Below are 11,440 nucleotides of genomic sequence, written 5' to 3'. Positions count from 1 at the left end.
CAGTAATTCTTGCAATTCGTTCCAGACATTGAGATAAGGCGGGGGCTTTACCTAGCAAAGACTTATAGGACCTGGAGCCAGTGCGTTTGGCGACGAATATGTAGCGACGGTCAGCCAACGAGAGCATACAGGTCGCAGTGTGGATAATATATGGGGCTTCAGTGACAAAACAGATGGGCACTGTGATAGACTACATCCAATTTGCTGAGTAGAGTGTTGTAGGCCATTTTGTAAATTATATGTCAGAGAATGGTAGGATAGTCAGTTTTATGAGGGATGTTTGGCACATGAGTGAAAGATTCTACCTTCATTTGGATTGGAGATGTTTAATGTGAGTCTGGAAAGAGAGTAACAATCTAACCAGACACCTATGTATTTGAGGCAGCGATCGGTTGATGATCATATATTTAGTTTTTCTTGCATTAAGAGCAGTTGGAGGCCATGGAAGGAGAGTTATATGGCATTGAAGCTCTGAAGTTCAAAGCAATGTTATACAATTCAAAATGTTGGCTAGATATTTCAACTCGTGTATGGCAAGTCTGTACGTTGGGAGTCTGTTTGAGCTACAGCTCGCAGCTAAGGTAAATCTAATCACATTGTAGTCTGTCACGTCGTTTAGAACCGCTACATTGGCGACACACAAATTCAGGAAAGATTGTTTAATATGAGAGGCTCAGCAATGTTAGAATTTTAAAAGTGTGTAGTGTCCAACAGGATGTTCTCTTTGATGTTCAAATAAATAAAATAAAATATATTTGTCACATTTGCTGAATACAACAGGTACTGCACCTTACTGTGAATACTTATGACTGATTCTCCAGCATAGCGAGTTTTAAAGTAAACAAATTAGCAAAACAAAAAAGGAAAATAGTACACATTAAAATAATAATGAGGCTATATAAAAGGTCACGGGCACTGGTACAGAGTCATGTGCAGGGGTATGGGTTAGTTTAGGTAATCTAAGGCAGCAGACAAAATTCCGTTGTCATCTCATTATGGAGAACATTAACATGCAATAAATGGACTTGGGGACAATAGATTTCGTCATCCACAATGGTGGTGACAATGACAATAGATGGTATATGAAAATGATTGTTTTTTTGTTAAAATCAGGGTGAAAGAAACCCCACTGGTGTTCCCAGCCAGACCTTCACTGTTGGACACCATGAGAAATCAACCATAAGTTTGTGATGCCAGAATTGAGGTGGAAATTCACCACTAAGGACTCAGAAACTCAAAGTAAATGAAGCCATCTTTCTTTGTTTAAAAGAATTTGAGCAAGTTCTCATGCATTAAGAATCCTGTCTAGGTTCTTGAGTTTATTCATCTCGAGACCCAAATGAAAAATTTTACTGTCCTCGATTGACCAATAATAGTGAAAGACATCTCTTTTGTGATGTGATTTTGCTAGACAGAGATGTGGGTTAAATAATGAGACTGGTTTGATTGAAATAGGTGTGGGTGTTCACATCTGCAAAATATATCTCTTTCATGGGTGCTGTGGCTTTGTTTGGTTAAAGTCCCTTTCTTGTAAACAGGAGATCCTGAGTTCAAATCTCAACAGTACCTTTTGAAGCATTTTATTGTACACATTCGAGGACAAGGTCAGAGTGGAGGGCACTCATGTTTTCTCACCAATCGGTTTAGAGAATTAGAGATGATGTGAGGAGGATGCAATTGAGATATTCCAATGTCACGAAAAAGGGCACTTTTTGAATGGATAAAGCTCGACTGTTTCTTCACTTTATTCATTATCGAGAACAATATGAAAAGTGTTTAGCCAGCTTGTGCACATCACTTTCACAGCCTATGTAGGCTTTACAACGCTGTGGCTTAGTTTGTTAAAGTGCCACGTTCTGTAGCCAGCCGTGATCATATAGTGGTTAGTACTCTGCGTTGCGGCCGCAGCAACCCTGTTTTGAATCTGGGTCACGGCACAGCAATGTAATTTCAGATTTTTTTTTTTAACAGATTAAGACTTACACTGAAAGCTAGGAACCTCAGCAACTCTGCCTTTTGACAAAGTTCCTCAGCATATCGTAGGTTAATTACTTACACAACTGATTCATCTGCTGTTTCAGAGGTTTTTACCATTTTTAAGCTCGAGAGCCAAATGAGAATTGCAGTGTCCTCGAACGACCAACATTATGAAGAAATAGTGTATGATTCTGAATGTTTACTCATATCTCGCGACCCATCTATGACATGTTAATAACTGCTTTGGGATCCCAAATCATAGTTAAGAATCCATGTCAGAGGTTCTTGAGTTTATTCATCTCGAGACCCAATGAAAAATGTACTGTCCTCGATTGACCAATAATAGTAAAAGACATCTCTTTTGTGATGTGATTTTGCTAGACAGAGATGTGGGTTAAATTAATGAGACTGGGTTGATTGAAATAGGTGTGGGTGTTCACATCTGCAAAACTATCTCTCTCATGGGTGCTGTGGCTTAGTTGGTTAAGTGCCTGTCTAGTAAAACAGGAGATCCTGAGTTCAAATCTCAGCAGTACCATTTCCAAGCATTTTATTGTACACATTGGAGGAGAAGGTCAGAGTGGAGGGCACTCAGGTTTTCTCACCAATCGGTTTAGAGAATTAGAGATGAATGTGAGGAGGATGCAATTGAGATATTCCAATGTCACGGAAAAAGGTCACTTTTTGAATGTGTAAAGCTCGACTGTTTCTTCACTTTATTCATTATCGAGAACAATATGAAAAGTGTTTAGCCAGCTTGTGCACATCACTTTCCCAGCCTATGTAAGCTTTACAAATCCACCTCTTGTAGCCAGCTGTGATCGTATAGTGGTTAGTACTCTGCGTTGTGGCCTGCAGCAACCCGGTTTGCAATCCGGATGACGGCAATTGCAATGAAATTTCAGAAGGGTTCTTTTTTCAACAGGTTAAGACTTACTCTGAAGCTTAGAAACTCAGCAACTCTGCCTTTTGACAAAGTTCCCCAGCATATCGCAGGTTAATTACTTACACGAACTGATTCATCTGCTGTTTCAGAGGTTTTTACCATTTTTAAGCTCGAGAGCCAAATGAGAAATGCAGTGTCCTCGAACGACCACATTATGAAGAAATAGTGTATGATTCTGAATGTTTACTCATATCTCGCGACCCATCTATGACATGTTAATAACTGATTTGGGTCCCAAATCATAGTTTAAGAATCCATGTCAGAGGTTCTTGAGTTTATTCATCTCGAGACCCAAATGAAAAATGTACTGTCCTCGATTGACCAATAATAGTAAAAGACATCTCTTTTGTGATGTGATTTTGCTAGACAGAGATGTGGGTTAAATTAATGAGACTGGGTTGATTGAAATAGGTGTGGGTGTTCACATCTGAAAAATATATGTCTCTCATGGGTCCTCTGGCTTAGTTGGTTAAAGTGCCTGTCTAGTAAACAGGAGATCCTGAGTTCAAATCTCAGCAGTACCTTTTCAAGCATTTTATTGTACACATTGGAGGAGAAGGTCAGAGTGGAGGGCACTCAGGTTTTCTCACCAATCGGTTAGAGAATTAGAGATGATGTGAGGAGGATGCAATTGAGATATTCCAATGTCACGGAAAAAGGTAACTTTTTGAATGTGTAAAGCTCGACTGTTTCTTCACTTTATTCATTATCGAGAACAATATGAAAAGTGTGTTAGCCATTTTGTGCACATCACTTTCCCAGCCTATTTATGCTTTACAAATCCACCTCTAGTAGCCAGCCGTATCGTATAGTGGTTACTACTCTGCGTTGTGGCCCCAGCAACCCCGGTTCGAATCCGGGTCAAGGCATTGCAATGAAATTTCAGAAGGGTTCTTTTTGAACAGGTTAAGATTTACTCTGAAAGCTTAGAAACTCAGCAACTCTGCCTTTTGACAAAGTTCCCCAGCATATCGCAGGTTAATTACTTACACGAACTGATAATCTGCTGTTTCAGAGGTTTTTACCATTTTTAAGCTCAAGAGCCAAATGAGAAATGCAGTGTCCTCGAACGACCAACATTATGAAGAAATAGTGTATGATTCTGAATGTTTACTCATATCTCGCGACCCATCTATGACATGTTAATAACTGATTTGGGTCCCAAATCATAGTTTAAGAATCCATGTCAGATGTTCTTGAGTTTATTCATCTCGAGACCCAAATGAAAAATGTACTGTCCTCGATTGACCAATAATAGTAAAAGACATCTCTTTTGTGATGTGATTTTGCTAGACAGAGATGTGGGTTAAATTAATGAGACTGGTTTGATTGAAATAGGTATGGGTGTTCACATCTGCAAAATATATGTCTCTTGTGGGTGCTGTGGCTTAGTTGGTTAAAGGGCCTTTCTATTAAACAGGAGATCCTGAGTTCAAATCTCAGAAGTATCTTTTCAAGCATTTTATTGTACACATTGGAGGAGAAGGTCAGAGTGGAGGGCACTCAGGTTTTCTCACCAATCGGTTTTAGAGAATTAGAGATGATGTGAGGAGGATGCAATTGAGATATTCCAATGTCACGGAAAAAGGTCACTTTTTGAATGTGTAAAGCTCGACTGTTTCTTCACTTTATTCATTATCGAGAACAATATGAAAAGTGTTTAGCCAGCTTGTGCACATCACTTTCCCAGCCTATGTAGGCTTTACAAATCCACCTCTTGTAGCCAGCTGTGATCGTATAGTGGTTAGTACTCTGCGTTGTGGCCGCAGCAACCCCGGTTCGAATCCGGGTCACGGCATTGCAATGAAATTTCAGAAGGGCTCTTTTTTCAACAGGTTAAGACTTACTCTGAAAACTTCGAAACTCAGCAACTCTGCCTTTTGACAAAGTTCCCCAGCATATCGCAGGTTAATTACTTGCACAAACTGATTAATCTGCTGTTTCAGAGGTTTTTACCATTTTTAAGCTCGAGAGCCAAATGAGAAATGCAGTGTCCTCGAACGACCAACATTATGAAGAAATAGTGTATGATTCTGAATGTTTACTCATATCTCGCGACCCATCTATGACATGTTAATAACTGATTTGGATCCCAAATCATAGTTTAAGAATCCATGTCAGAGGTTCTTGAGTTTATTCATCTCGAGACCCAAATGAAAAATGTACTGTCCTCGATTGACCAATAATAGTAAAAGACATCTCTTTTGTGATGTGATTTTGCTAGACAGAGATGTGGGTTAAATTAATGAGACTGGGTTGATTGAAATAGGTGTGGGTGTTCACATCTGCAAAACATATCTCTCTCATGGGTGCTGTGGCTTAGTTGGTTAACGTGCCTGTCTAGTAAACAGGAGATCCTGAGTTCAAATCTCAGCAGTACCTTTTCAAGCATTTTATTGTACACATTGGAAGAGAAGGTCAGAGTGGAGGGCACTCAGGTTTTCTCACCAATCGGTTTAGAGAATTAGAGATGATGTGAGGAGGATGCAATTGAGATATTACAATGTCACGGAAAAAGGTCACTTTTTGAATGTGTAAAGCTTGACTGTTTCTTCACTTTATTCATTGTCGAGAACAATATGAAAAGTGTTTAGCCAGCTTGTGCACATCACTTTCCCAGCTTATGTAGGCTTTACAAATACACCTCTTGTAGCCAGCCGTGATCGTATAGTGGTTACTACTCTGCGTTGTGGCAGCAGCAACCCCAGTTCGAATCCGGGTCACGTCACTGCAATGAAATTTCAGAAGGGTTCTTTTTTCAACAGGTTAAGACTTACTCTGAAAACTTCGAAACTCAGCAACTCTGCCTTTTGACAAAGTTCCCCAGCATATCGCAGGTAATTACTTGCACAAACTGATTAATCTGCTGTTTCAGAGGTTTTTACCATTTTTAAGCTCGAGAGCCAAATGAGAAATGCAGTGTCCTCGAACGACCAACATTATGAAGAAATAGTGTATGATTCTGAATGTTTACTCATATCTCGCGACCCATCTATGACATGTTAATAACTGATTTGGATCCCAAATCATAGTTTAAGAATCCATGTCAGAGGTTCTTGAGTTTATTCATCTCGAGACCCAAATGAAAAATGTACTGTCCTCGATTGACCAATAATAGTAAAAGACATCTCTTTTGTGATGTGATTTTGCTAGACAGAGATGTGGGTTAAATTAATGAGACTGGGTTGAATTGAAATAGGTGTGGGTGTTCACATCTGCAAAACATATCTCTCTCATGGGTGCTGTGGCTTAGTTGGTTAAAATGCCTGTCTAGTAAACAGGAGATCCTGATTTCAAATCTCAGCAGTACCTTTTCAAGCATTTTATTGTACACATTGGAAGAGAAGGTCAGAGTGGAGGGCACTCAGGATTTCTCACCAATCGGTTTAGAGAATTAGAGATGATGTGAGGAGGATGCAATTGAGATATTACAATGTCACGGAAAAAGGTCACTTTTTGAATGTGTAAAGCTTGACTGTTTCTTCACTTTATTCATTGTCGAGAACAATATGAAAAGTGTTTAGCCAGCTTGTGCACATCACTTTCCCAGCCTATGTAGGCTTTACAAATACACCTCTTGTAGCCAGCCGTGATCGTATAGTGGTTACTACTCTGCGTTGTGGCAGCAGCAACCCCAGTTCGAATCCGGGTCACGTCACTGCAATGAAATTTCAGAAGGGTTCTTTTTTCAACAGGTTAAGACTTACTCTGAAAACTTCGAAACTCAGCAACTCTGCCTTTTGACAAAGTTCCCCAGCATATCGCAGGTTAATTACTTGCACAAACTGATTAATCTGCTGTTTCAGAGGTTTTTACCATTTTTAAGCTCGAGAGCCAAATGAGAAATGCAGTGTCCTCGAACGACCAACATTATGAAGAAATAGTGTATGATTCTGAATGTTTACTCATATCTCGCGACCCATCTATGACATGTTAATAACTGATTTGGATCCCAAATCATAGTTTAAGAATCCATGTCAGAGGTTCTTGAGTTTATTCATCTCGAGACCCAAATGAAAAATGTACTGTCCTCGATTGACCAATAATAGTAAAAGACATCTCTTTTGTGATGTGATTTTGCTAGACAGAGATGTGGGTTAAATTAATGAGACTGGGTTGATTGAAATAGGTGTGGGTGTTCACATCTGAAAAATATATGTCTCTCATGGGTCCTCTGGCTTAGTTGTTTAAAGTGCCTGTCTAGTAAACAGGAGATCCCGAGTTCAAATCTCAGCAGTACCTTTTCAAGCATTTTATTGTACACATTGGAGGAGAAGGTCAGAGTGGAGGGCACTCAGGTTTTCTCACCAATCGGTTTAGAGAATTAGAGATGATGTGAGGAGGATGCAATTGAGATATTCCAATGTCACGGAAAAAGGGCACTTTTTGAATGTGTAAAGCTCGACTGTTTCTTCACTTTATTCATTATCGAGAACAATATGAACAGTGTTTAGCCAGCTTGTGCACATCACTTTCCCAGCCTATGTAGGCTTTACAAATCCACCTCTTGTAGCCAGCCGTGATCGTATAGTGGTTAGTACTCTGCGTTTTGTCTGCAGCAACCCCGGTTTGAATCCGGGTGATGGCATTGCAATGAAATTCAGATTGGTTCATTTTTCAACAGGTTAAGACTTACTCTGAAAGCTTAGAAACTCAGCAACTCTGCCTTTTGACAAAGTTCCCCAGCATATCGCAGGTTAATTACTTACCCGAACTGATTCATCTGCTGTTTCAGAGGTTTTTACCATTTTTAAGCTCGAGAGCCAAATGAGAAATGCAGTGTCCTCGAACGACCAACATTATGAAGAAATAGTGTATGATTCTGAATGTTTACTCATATCTCACGACCCATCTATGACATGTTAATAACTGCTTTGGGTCCCAAATCATAGTTTAAGAATCCATGTCAGAGGTTCTTGAGTTTATTCATCTCGAGACCCAAATGAAAAATGTACTGTCCTCGATTGACCAATATTAGTAAAAGACATCTCTTTTGTGATGTGATTTTGCTAGACAGAGATGTGGGTTAAATTAATGAGACTGGTTTGATTGAAATAGGTGTGGGTGTTCACATCTGCAAAATATATGTCTCTAATGGGTGCACATCACTTTCCCAGCCTATGTAGGCTTTACAAATCCACCTCTTGTAGCCAGCCGTGATCGTATAGTGGTTAGTACTCTGCGTTGTGGCCGCAGAAACCCCGTTTCGAATCCGGGTCACGGCACTGCAATGAAATTTCAGATGGGTTCTTTTTTGAACAGGTTAAGATTTACTCTGAAAGCTTAGAAACTTAGCAACTCTGCCTTTTGACAAAGTTCCCCAGCATATCGCAGGTTAATTACTTACACAAACGGATTAATCTCCTGTTTCAGAGGTTTTTACCATTTTTAAGCTCGAGAGCCAAATGAGAAATGCAGTGTCCTCGAACGACCAACATTATGAAGAAATAGTGTATGATTCTGAATGTTTACTCATATCTCACGACCCATCTATGACATGTTAATAACTGCTTTGGGTCCCAAATCATAGTTTAAGAATCCATGTCAGAGGTTCTTGAGTTTATTCATCTCGAGACCCAAATGAAAAATGTACTGTCCTCGATTGACCAATATTAGTAAAAGACATCTCTTTTGTGATGTGATTTTGCTAGACAGAGATGTGGGTTAAATTAATGAGACTGGTTTGATTGAAATAGGTGTGGGTGTTCACATCTGCAAAATATATGTCTCTAATGGGTGCTGTGGCTTAGTTGGTTAAATTGCCTGTCTAGTAAACAGGAGATCCTGAGTTCAAATCTCAGCAGTACCATTTCGAAGCATTTTAGTGTACACATTGGAGGAGAAGGTCAGAGTGGAGGGCACTCAGGTTTTCTCACCAATCGGTTTAGAGAATTAGAGATGATGTGAGGAGGATGCAATTGAGATATTCCAATGTCACGGAAAAAGGGCACTTTTTGAATGTGTAAAGCTCGACTGTTTCTTCACTTTATTCATTATCGAGAACAATATGAACAGTGTTTAGCCAGCTTGTGCACATCACTTTCCCAGCCTATGTAGGCTTTACAAATCCACCTCTTGTAGCCAGCCGTGATCGTATAGTGGTTAGTACTCTGCGTTGTGGCTGCAGCAACACCGGTTTGAATCCGGGTGATGGCATTGCAATGAAATTTCAGATTGGTTCTTTTTTCAACAGGTTAAGACTTACTCTGAAAGCTTAGAAACTCAGCAACTCTGCCTTTTGACAAAGTTCCCCAGCATATCGCAGGTTAATTACTTACACGAACTGATTCATCTGCTGTTTCAGAGGCTTTTACCATTTTTAAGCTCGAGAGCCAAATGAGAAATGCAGTGTCCTCGAACGACCAACATTATGAAGAAATAGTGTATGATTCTGAATGTTTACTCATATCTCACGACCCATCTATGACATGTTAATAACTGCTTTGGGTCCCAAATCATAGTTTAAGAATCCATGTCAGAGGTTCTTGAGTTTATTCATCTCGAGACCCAAATGAAAAATGTACTGTCCTCGATTGACCAATATTAGTAAAAGACATCTCTTTTGTGATGTGATTTTGCTAGACAGAGATGTGGGTTAAATTAATGAGACTGGTTTGATTGAAATAGGTGTGGGTGTTCACATCTGCAAAATATATGTCTCTAATGGGTGCACATCACTTTCCCAGCCTATGTAGGCTTTACAAATCCACCTCTTGTAGCCAGCCGTGATCGTATAGTGGTTAGTACTCTGCGTTGTGGCCGCAGCAACCCCGTTTCGAATCCGGGTCACGGCACTGCAATGAAATTTCAGATGGGTTCTTTTTTGAACAGGTTAAGATTTACTCTGAAAGCTTAGAAACTTAGCAACTCTGCCTTTTGACAAAGTTCCCCAGCATATCGCAGGTTAATTACTTACACAAACGGATTAATCTCCTGTTTCAGAGGTTTTTACCATTTTTAAGCTCGAGAGCCAAATGAGAAATGCAGTGTCCTCGAACGACCAACATTATGAAGAAATAGTGTATGATTCTGAATGTTTACTCATATCTCACGACCCATCTATGACATGTTAATAACTGCTTTGGGTCCCAAATCATAGTTTAAGAATCCATGTCAGAGGTTCTTGAGTTTATTCATCTCGAGACCCAAATGAAAAATGTACTGTCCTCGATTGACCAATATTAGTAAAAGACATCTCTTTTGTGATGTGATTTTGCTAGACAGAGATGTGGGTTAAATTAATGAGACTGGTTTGATTGAAATAGGTGTGGGTGTTCACATCTGCAAAATATATGTCTCTAATGGGTGCTGTGGCTTAGTTGGTTAAAGTGCCTGTCTAGTAAACAGGAGATCCTGAGTTCAAATCTCAGCAGTAACATTTCGAAGCATTTTAGTGTACACATTGGAGGAGAAGGTCAGAGTGGAGGGCACTCAGGTTTTCTCACCAATCGGTTTAGAGAATTAGAGATGATGTGAGGAGGATGCAATTGAGATATTCCAATGTCACGGAAAAAGGGCACTTTTTGAATATGTAAAGCTCGACTGTTTCTTCACTTTATTCATTATCGAGAACAATATGAACAGTGTTTAGCCAGCTTGTGCACATCACTTTCCCAGCCTATGTAGGCTTTACAAATCCACCTCTTGTAGCCAGCCGTGATCGTATAGTGGTTAGTACTCTGCGTTGTGGCTGCAGCAACCCCGGTTTGAATCCGGGTGATGGCATTGCAATGAAATTTCAGATTGGTTCATTTTTCAACAGGTTAAGACTTACTCTGAAAGCTTAGAAACTCAGCAACTCTGCCTTTTGACAAAGTTCCCCAGCATATCGCAGGTTAATTACTTACACGAACTGATTCATCTGCTGTTTCAGAGGCTTTTACCATTTTTAAGCTCGAGAGCCAAATGAGAAATGCAGTGTCCTCGAACGACCAACATTATGAAGAAATAGTGTATGATTCTGAATGTTTACTCATATCTCACGACCCATCTATGACATGTTAATAACTGCTTTGGGTCCCAAATCATAGTTTAAGAATCCATGTCAGAGGTTCTTGAGTTTATTCATCTCGAGACCCAAATGAAAAATGTACTGTCCTCGATTGACCAATATTAGTAAAAGACATCTCTTTTGTGATGTGATTTTGCTAGACAGAGATGTGGGTTAAATTAATGAGACTGGTTTGATTGAAATAGGTGTGGGTGTTCACATCTGCAAAATATATGTCTCTAATGGGTGCACATCACTTTCCCAGCCTATGTAGGCTTTACAAATCCACCTCTTGTAGCCAGCCGTGATCGTATAGTGGTTAGTACTCTGCGTTGTGGCCGCAGCAACCCCGTTTCGAATCCGGTTCACGGCACTGCAATGAAATTTCAGATAGGTTCTTTTTTGAACAGGTTAAGATTTACTCTGAAAGCTTAGAAACTTAGCAACTCTGCCTTTTGACAAAGTTCCCCAGCATATCGCAGGTTAATTACTTACACAAACTGATTAATCTCCTGTTTCAGAGGTTT

General features: G+C 39.8%; 6 non-coding genes across 6 annotated transcripts; all 6 read left to right on the top strand.

Annotated features, from left to right (window-relative positions):
• Positions 1-4,649: 4,649 nt before the first annotated feature.
• On the top strand, positions 4,650-4,721 carry trnah-gug (transfer RNA histidin (anticodon GUG)). The gene has a single exon. It is a non-coding gene; the product is annotated as a tRNA-His (tRNA).
• A 510-nt stretch (positions 4,722-5,231) lies between these two features.
• Positions 5,232-5,305, top strand: trnat-agu (transfer RNA threonine (anticodon AGU)). The gene has a single exon. It is a non-coding gene; the product is annotated as a tRNA-Thr (tRNA).
• Positions 5,306-8,076: 2,771 nt separating this feature from the next.
• On the top strand, positions 8,077-8,148 carry trnah-gug (transfer RNA histidin (anticodon GUG)). The gene has a single exon. It is a non-coding gene; the product is annotated as a tRNA-His (tRNA).
• A 510-nt stretch (positions 8,149-8,658) lies between these two features.
• trnat-agu (transfer RNA threonine (anticodon AGU)) lies at positions 8,659-8,732 on the top strand. Its single transcript has one exon. It is a non-coding gene; the product is annotated as a tRNA-Thr (tRNA).
• A 913-nt stretch (positions 8,733-9,645) lies between these two features.
• trnah-gug (transfer RNA histidin (anticodon GUG)) lies at positions 9,646-9,717 on the top strand. Its single transcript has one exon. It is a non-coding gene; the product is annotated as a tRNA-His (tRNA).
• Positions 9,718-10,227: 510 nt separating this feature from the next.
• trnat-agu (transfer RNA threonine (anticodon AGU)) lies at positions 10,228-10,301 on the top strand. Its single transcript has one exon. It is a non-coding gene; the product is annotated as a tRNA-Thr (tRNA).
• The last annotated feature ends 1,139 nt before the right edge of the window (positions 10,302-11,440 follow it).

The sequence above is a fragment of the Oncorhynchus kisutch genome, unplaced genomic scaffold (assembly GCF_002021735.2).
Source record: "Oncorhynchus kisutch isolate 150728-3 unplaced genomic scaffold, Okis_V2 scaffold1100, whole genome shotgun sequence".
Taxonomy (NCBI): Eukaryota; Metazoa; Chordata; class Actinopteri; order Salmoniformes; family Salmonidae; genus Oncorhynchus; species Oncorhynchus kisutch.
Note: the sequence above shows the minus strand (reverse complement) of the source record. Positions and strands in the feature narration are given on the sequence as shown.